The 8,709-nt window shown below is 51.3% G+C and overlaps 1 non-coding gene across 1 annotated transcript; it reads right to left on the reverse strand.

Moving 5' to 3' along the window:
* Positions 1 to 6,169: 6,169 nt before the first annotated feature.
* TRNAK-CUU (transfer RNA lysine (anticodon CUU)) lies at positions 6,170 to 6,242 on the reverse strand. The gene has a single exon. It is a non-coding gene; the product is annotated as a tRNA-Lys (tRNA).
* Positions 6,243 to 8,709: the final 2,467 nt, after the last annotated feature.

Raw genomic sequence — 8,709 nt, forward strand, 5'->3', positions numbered from 1 at the left:
TTCCCGGAATCGCCGCCGAACACCGTCTAACACTCGCAGTTGCTTACCAGTCAGTCCCCTAGCCCCATTTGTGCGCGTGAGGCGGCCCGAGCCCGGGAAGCCCGGGCACAAACTCCGCGGAAGCTGGCCTTCGCTGCCGCCGCGCTGCCGCGGGCCTCCCTCCCTCCGCTGGCGGCCCCGCCGATCTACCTTCGCCCCCGGCCGAGGCCAGACCCCGCTCGCAACTCCACGCCCCTACTCCACCCCCGGCTCCCCCCTTCGCCCTCTCCCCGCGGGTCCGGCCCAGCCCCTAGCGCCGCCCCGCCCTACCGCTCGGTCCCGAGCCCAGCAAGTGCCCCGAACTCGCCCCCCGCCCCCACGCCCAGGCCAGTCCGGCGGGGCCTGGTTTCCCCCTCCCGCCGCGCCCCGCCCCCGAATCCACGTCCTACTTCGCCGCCCAACTCGGCCCGGTCCGGGTTCGGCCCGCGCCCAGGCCACCGGAGTCTCCGGTTCGGTCCGGTGTATGGCCACCCACCCCGCCCTTGCCTGGGTGCCGGCCTGGCCCGCTGCCTGCGCCCGCCGAGCCGGCCCAGGCGCGCGGTCCGGGTCTGGGTCCCGGTGCCGGCCTCGGTCCCAGCGGCGTTGCCGCGTCTCGCCACGAGGGCTCGGTCCACGCAAGATCCGAACCCGCGAGGGGTGGGGGCCGTGGAAAGCAAGTTTCTTTATCTTCCCTCCGCCCCCGCCGCAGGGCCGCGCCATCCCCCACCCCCCACGGCGCCCCCTTCACCTGGGCAGAGCCCCCCGGCCGCTGTCGCAACTTTGCTCTTCTCCACGCCGCCGGGGAAGCGGGCGAAGCGAGAGGAGGAGGGAGGTGGCGGGGGGTGCTGGGATCAGGCCGCTGGGCTCCGGGAGGACACGTGGGGGAGGAGGAGAAGGAGGAGGAGGAAGGGGGGGCGGGCCTGCAGTTCTCGGGGCTCCCCCTGCCAGCACCGGGGAAGCCGGAACCTCTCCGGGCAGCCGCAGACCCCGCACTGGCCACGGGGGAAGAACGGAGCCACCTTCCCCCGCCAGCCCCCGGCTCCAGGAAGGGGGGGGGCGAGCAACGCCGCTCGGGGTCGGAGAGCGAGCGTTTTCGCTCGTGCTTTATGTGTGACTCTCTATCTCCGTTTAGCCTCCGTGTATGGGGGGGTGCGTGGGGTCTTGCATGCGGGGGGGGGCGCCCCCGCCGGACGCCCCGCCCCTTCCCTGGCCCCCCACTTCCCTAACCCGGGCGACCTCGGTGCAAGGCTCTGGCGCTCGGGCACCGAGGCCGCCCGCGGGCGCAGCCCCAGCCCCGGCGCCGAAGTGGGACAGGTGCTGGGGAAGGGAAAATGCCGGGGCTCGCTGCCTCGCCTTGCGTCTCCAGGGCGGCCCACCCTTCGTGGCAACCTTGCGTGCTGCAAACCCCCTGGGCCGACTTCAAAGGACAGCCCCTGGCCTGGGCGTGGAGGCACCTTTTTTGGGGGGGGTGCCTGGAGCTAGAGGCCTGAGGGAGGAGGAGGGAAACGAAAGGTCTGTAAAGGGGGAAAGCCTGCACGATTTTGGGGCCGAAAACCTGGCTCGAGGAAAACTCGGCTTCTGCCCAGCCCCCCCCTCACCAACCCCCCCCCCCCAGGCTCCTCAGTCACCAAACCGAGCCCCCTTGACCCTTACCCTTTACCCTAACGACTCCCCGCCTGGCCAAAGGAATAAATCCTCATATGTGTTTACATCCCAGGCCATCCCGCCATCCCCAAGACTGAAGGGCTGAGAAGCCTGCGGACCACATTGGAACTCTGATGACTTTACATTAACTCCGAGGAGGAGAGCAGCTTGCGAAGGAGCTGAAGCTGCCGGCAGACTTGCTTTCAGTCTTAGGGTGTTTCTTAGCAGCTCCAACCCTGAGACCGCGGTTGGGACTTCAAAGGCATCGCCTCAGCCTAAAGGGTATTAGGGGAGGTGCCCGGCAGTTCCTGGAGGGTTCAGGGCTTTGTAAACACGGAATGTGAAATGAATAGCAGGAATTTGCAAAAAAAATCTTTATGTGCAGATATATTGATATTATTTATTATATATTTATCTATACTAAGGAAGCCAGAGGGTCATTTGGACTAGAAGGAAGCCCTGACGGATTAATGTCTTCCTCCTCCTCCTCCCTGCCCCTTTCCTTTGTCCCAGGCCCAGAGAGTTTCCATCTCTAAGCTATGGGGTGTCTTCTCTCAGTTGGAAGGACTTTAGAGATGGCAGGTGAGACTTGCCTGGTATGTCTCCCTCACCTGGTTTAAAGGAGGAGTATTGCAGAGGAGGGTAAGCCACTGAGGTAGCAGGGGCTTTGCTGTTGTCTAAGGCCTGCTGTTCTATGACCCCTCTGGCTTGTCCTCACCAGCCTCAAAATCTACCGCCAGCAATGGGGACCAAACACTTGCCACTTTGCTTTGGAAACTTATTCACTAGCTGTCTTACTTGGCCATTCCCACCCTCCTGTGCATCCCCCCCACACACACACTTTAAAAAATGTTTGGCCTAAGTTGCACAAAGGGAAAGTGAAAATTTGAAATGATTCCTTTAGACTAATCAACATACGAATTCTACAGGCATTATTAAGGTGTGAGGGATCACCTCCATTGGGCCTGATAATGCAGGCCCCAGCAATTCTGCTTTGATTTAAATTGGCTGTCTTCACTGATTTTAATTCATCTGGTAATTGCTAAATTTCCACTTCTCTTAAGGGCCTTAGGCCTTGGGGCTACTTTGCTCTTTGGTTTGAGGCTGAAATGGATTCTGGACACCTCTGTTCCCCACTCATCTCTATCTCACCATTTGGCTGCATCATTTATCTGGCGAAATGAAGATTGGGGCAAGATGGTTATTTCCTGGCTGAAGCTCTAGCTTCTCTGAGCCCTTCCTGTTGGGGGCCATGCTTCCTGCCCTACAGGAGGTGATGGGAAATCAAGGAGCAGGGTGGGGAGAGCTGTGGGAAACCTTGAAAAGAGTAAAGATTAATGATTATTTTATTTGAGGCTAGAACCACAACATAATAATAATAGTAATAATACCTTTGTACAATCTCAGGATGTCTACGAAGCCCTTTCACTTGTGTTCTTTCATTTGTTTTCTCACTCCAACCCTCGATTTTGTAATTGAGGAAACTGAGTCTATGAGCATCTATGAGTGGCTTGCTCAAGGTCACATGGCTAGTGAGTTCCTGAACCAGGACTCAACCCCAGTAATCCTGACCCCACATCCAGAGTTCTTTTCAACATGGTATAGCACCTCCATTTAATGCCAAAATGTTCCTTTTCATGCAGATTTTTAAATAATTGTTTCTTCCATCAATAACAGCTACTGGCCTGGGCCTGGACTCTCAGAGAGTCAGCTTGGTGTGATGGAAAGAGGATTGTTTGGAGAGTTTTAAGAACCAGATCCTAGTTCTGTCCTGTCGATGGCTAGCAGTGGGACCTCAAGCAAGCCCTAACATTTGAGTAGGGCCCGCCCAATGCCAGGGACTGTGTTTTGGGTCTTCCTCCCAGCTCCAAAATATGGGAATCAATGCACCTGTCCTCCCTCTCTCACAAGCACACCCCTGAGCATCAAATGAGATAGTGGATGGGAAAGAATTTTGTGCACCGTAAACTACTGGACTCATGCAAGTTTTTACTATTATCAGCCTCAGCATCACCAGCCTCCTTTGCACAGAGACCTAGGGGTGACATGGGCCTGGGCTCTGCCCTCCTGGAGCCAACCAGACAAAATAGGGCATTTGGGGTTCGTGGGGGTAATTTAGGCCTCACACCAACCTCTGACTTAATTCATAGGATAATTGCTCCAATTCTCTGCTTTGTTCTGAAATCAGAGGCCTTCCTTGTGTCTCTGGTAAAACAGTCCAGTCCTGTGACAGCAACAACAACAACAATGACAACAATTTCAGTGGCTTAGATCGCTGGAGTGTCAGAAGGAAGTGAATTTGAAGCTTCTGGTCATCCCTTCATCCCCTGCCCACCACCCCCCCACACACCCCCCACCCCCCCCCGGTCAATTGAAGGTGAAGTCAGAGCTCGAACTCAGAGTCTTAGGACTATCAAAGGGCTCATTTTAAGCCACTGCAGTTGAAAGCAGACTAGGGGAGTGGAGGGTACAGAAAGCACCCTGCAAATTCAGGAAAGAAAGAGTGAAGCAGGGCTGACCATGAGTTACATACACTATGTGCTCTATAGTGTTTCCCTTTGTGCCCTGGGAGGGGCCGTGGGGGAGAATTCATCGCCCCTGTTGGCTCTTCATATATCTCAAATGCATGAACCCTACTGCAGCAGGTTGCTGCTGGAGACGCATTCCAACAGCCCACTGCATGCTGAGGAAGGCCTGTTCTCTGCCCTCTAAGAGCCCTGGGTCTAGATGGGGAGACAGCATGTCTGGTTAAACTAAACTCTGTAAACAACTAACAGCCTTTCTGGATTTTATAGCCAAAGGGGGGAAAATGAGGAAAGGGGCTAAAATCACCCCAGAGGCTTCTCAAGGTCAAGCCTCCCTGCCTCCCTAAGACTCTTAATAAAGTTTTTAATCAAACAGACAGTGTTAGAGATGGAAGAAACTAAGAAATCATCTGCCCTCCCAAAAACTGGCATTGGCTGCCCATTGGCAACAAAATCAACTCCATAAGCCTTCACCTAGCTTCCACGGCCCTCCCTGATCTTGCTCCAGCCTCCTTCCCATCCATGTCCCTCACAAAGCCTCTGTTCTCACCAAACCAGCCCTCTCACCATTCTTTGGACAAGACAAGCGCTTTCTGGACTGCTCCTTCAGCATTTTCTATGCCCTTCTGGGCTTGTTGAAATCCCACTCAACCATTACTCAAGCTGGTTCTTTCATGCCACTTTCCCTGACCCCCACTCCCTCCCCATGGAAGTTAACTTCTCCTCGGGGTTTCCCCCACCATACGGCGCTTGGCCCTCTATTAAGCACTTCTACACTCTGCCTATCTGTCTCTCCAACTAGATTTCCACTTCCTTGGATGAAGGGACCCAGTATTTCTCAATTGTGTATCACAGCCTCCTTTCTCTCTCCCCAACATCCCCTACCATGGCATGGAGTAGGCCTTCTTACAAGTATTTGTTAAGTGAATGAATGAATGGATGATCTAATCTTTTTTTTTTTAAAGATTCCATTTATTTATCTGAGAGAGAGAATGGGAGACAGAGAGCACGAGAGGGGAAGGGTCAGAGGGAGAAGCAGACCCCCCGCTGAGCAGGGAGCCCGATGTGGGACTCGATCCCGGGACTCCAGAATCATGACCTGAGCTGAAGGCAGTTGCTTAACCAACTGAGCCACCCAGGCACCCCGAATGGATGATCTAATCTAATCCCTTATTTCGTAGTGGGGAAACTGAGGCCCAGACCTGGCTTCCCTTCTTGCCCGTTGAAGACTCAGTTTTAAGTTTTAGCCTCCTTTAGTCTTTCTTTTCCCATTTAGTGCCTACACACAGTCTCTGAAGTTAGACAGACATGGTTTGAATCCTAGCTCTGCCACTTCCTAGCAATATCACCTTAGACCTTTAATTTCTGTTTGAGCCTCAGTTTTCTGTTATAAAATGGGTGCTAATAAATACTTCCTGAAAATGTTATAAATATCAAATGAGTTCTCAGACGTTAAGCACTTAGAACAGTGCTTGGCACCTAGTAGATACCCCATAGTAGTTGTTCTTTTTTTAAGCATGAGGAGTTTTTACTTTTTATTTATTTATTTTTAAAGATTGTCTTTATTGGGCGCCTGGGTGGCTCAGTCGTTGAGCGTCTGCCTTCAGCTCAGGTCATGATCCCGGGGTCCTGGGATCGAGTCCCACATCGGGCTCCCTCCTCGGGGGGAGGCCTGCTTCTCCCTCTTCCCTTCCCGCTGCTTGTGTTCCTGCTCTCGCTGTCTCTGTCTCTGTCAAATAAATAAATAAAATCTTAAAAAAAAAAAAAAGATTGTCTTTATTTATTTGACAGAGAGAGAGAGTGCAGAAGCAGGGGGAGCAGCAGGCAGAGGGAGAAGCAGGCTTCCCTGCAGAGCAGGGAGCCCGATTGCAGGACTCGATCCCAGGACCCTGAGATCATGACCTGAGCCGAAGGCAGATGCGTAACCGACTGAGCCACCCAGGTGCCCCCCATTTTTTAATTTTTATTTTAAGTAGGCTCCATGCCCAACGTGGGGCTCGAACTCACCACCCTGAGATCAAGAGTCTCACACTCTACCAACTGAGCCAGCCAGGCGCCCCAAGCATGAGGAGTTTTTAGAGTTCAGAACTTGGGAGCACCTGCTTAATTCAAGCCTGGGGATAAAAGCACAACCTAAACATAAAGAAAAAGAAAGGTGGGGCGCCTGGGTGGCTCAGTTGGTTAAGCGACTGCCTTCAGCTCAGGTCATGATCCTGGAGTCCTGGGATCGAGTCCCACATCGGGCTCCCTGCTCAGCGGGGGGTCTGCTTCTCCCTCTGACTCTCCCCCTCTCATGCTCTCTCTCTCTCAAATAAATAAATAAATCTTTAAAAAAAAAAAAAAAGAAAAAGAAAAAGAAAGGTGGAATTTTGGCAAGGGGAATGGAATAAAATTTAGCAAGACTTTTCAGCAAAACTATTATCTCTTCCCCCAAAGAGGCTAAAGAATATTGAGACTAGCACCCAGTTCAGTGGCCCACATTCAGTGGGTGCTCACCCAATTCCACTTCCTCTGGCTGTGATGGTGATTCTATGTAGGCTCAGGGATGTTGGCATGGGACCGAGATACCCTACTGAATTAACACATCTCTATGCTCACTCCTATCCACGTGCCCACACTTGAGTTCCTTTCCCCCTGGCCAGATCCTTCAAGCCCCACTTCCACTGAGCTGTCTCTGAATGCTTTTGCCTCTGAATTCTTGGCCCCGTAGGTAAGTACTGCTTAGCACTTAGTGATTTTCTGTGCTTTGTGACTTAGTTCTACCTCCCCATCTGAGGGCAGGCACTTTGCCATAGAAAGCAGCATCCCCCACAATGCCTGGCAGTGTTTGAGCAAACAGCACTCCATGAATACTTGGAGACTGATTGACAGTAGGCGTTCAATGGGGGCATGGGTCCCCTCAAGTACTGCCCAGCATGCAGTTTCCCACACCCCCATTCCCCACATATACACCACTTCTCAAATCCCCCACTCACATGATGCCCAGCCTTTTCAGTAGCCATCTTGTCTCTTAGAACTTGTCAGCACCTGGAAGGCAAGGGCCACGTTTTACTGTGTCCTCCACACAGCCCAGCATAGCACTTCCAACATTCACCGAATGGAGGAAGCACGTAGTTTTGCTGCTATAGATAACTTGGTAAATATACCATTCTTATTTCGGGTGTGTGTGTTTATATGTATTCTTTTTTTTTTTTTAAGATTTTATTTATTTATTTGACAGAGAGAGACACAGCGAGAGAGGGAACACAAGCAGGGGGAGTGGGAGAGGGAGAAGCAGGCTTCCCTGCTGAGCAGGGAGCCTGATGTGGGGCTCGATCCCAGGACCCTGGGATCATGACCTGAGCCGAAGGCAGACGCTTAACGACTGAGCCACCCAGGCGCCCCTATATGTATTCTTGTGTGTCTGTTCTTGCTCATTAAACTGGAAGGGGCTCTAGAGGAAGAATTGTCCTAGGGGCTTTAGAGGAAGAATTGGGAAGAAAGTCACAAGATGATCAAAAAATAAGTTGCGACCTGGGATTTTGATTTTTTTTTAAATCCAGAGAACAACATTCCGCCTTCCACATACATTCAACCTAAACTCTCACACCAAATTTTCTCAAACTTTAATATACATAATAATCACTGGGAGGAGCATGTTAAAATTCAAATTCCAAGGCACCCTCCCACCCAGGGTCTTCCTGAATAGGTCTGGGGTGGTGCCTCATACTCTGAATTTCCAAAGTCTACTGAGAATTAGAAACCAGAGGTCTCTTGGACTACACACTGAAATACATGGAGCACTTTTCCACTTTCATCTTTACCAGAGGCCCCCAAATTTGTTACTACCAAGGGTCTGATTATGTCTTTCCCCTCATGGATCCCATTAAACACAATTATACATTGCTTAGTATGTACCAGACACTGTTCTGAGGATTTTACAAATGTAATGCATTTAATACTCATAAAAAGCTCATAAGCTAAGTACTATTATTTCCCCCTTTTACGGATGAAGAAATTGAGGTACACAGAGGTTCAGTAACTTGCCCAAAGTTGTCCGGCGACTAAGTTTTTTTTAATTGAGGTCAGATTCACTGACATAATATAAATTAAAAACTACCATTTTAAAGTATAAGATTCACTGTCATTTAGTACATTCACAACTGGGTGCAACCACCACCTCTAAGTAGTTCCAAAATGTTTTCATCACCCCAAAATAAAACTTCATACCTGTTAAGCGGTTGCTCCTCTTTCCTCCCTACCCCCAGCCTCTGGCAACCTTCTATCTGCTTTCTATTTCTATAGATTTACCTATTCTGGATATTTCATTTGAGTGAAATCATATGATCTATGGCTTTTTGTTTTTGGCTTCTTTCATTTAGCATATTTTTTTAAAGTAGGCTCCACGCCCAACACAGAACTTGAACTCATGACCCTGAGATCAAGTGTCACATGCTCTATCGATTGAGCCAGCCAGGCACCCCAGCATAATGTTTTTGAGGTTCATCCACATTGTAACATGTATCAGCACTTCATTCCTTTT

The sequence above is a fragment of the Leptonychotes weddellii genome, chromosome X (assembly GCF_054177405.1).
Source record: "Leptonychotes weddellii isolate Sample4059 chromosome X, ASM5417740v2, whole genome shotgun sequence".
Lineage (NCBI taxonomy): Eukaryota > Metazoa > Chordata > Mammalia > Carnivora > Phocidae > Leptonychotes > Leptonychotes weddellii.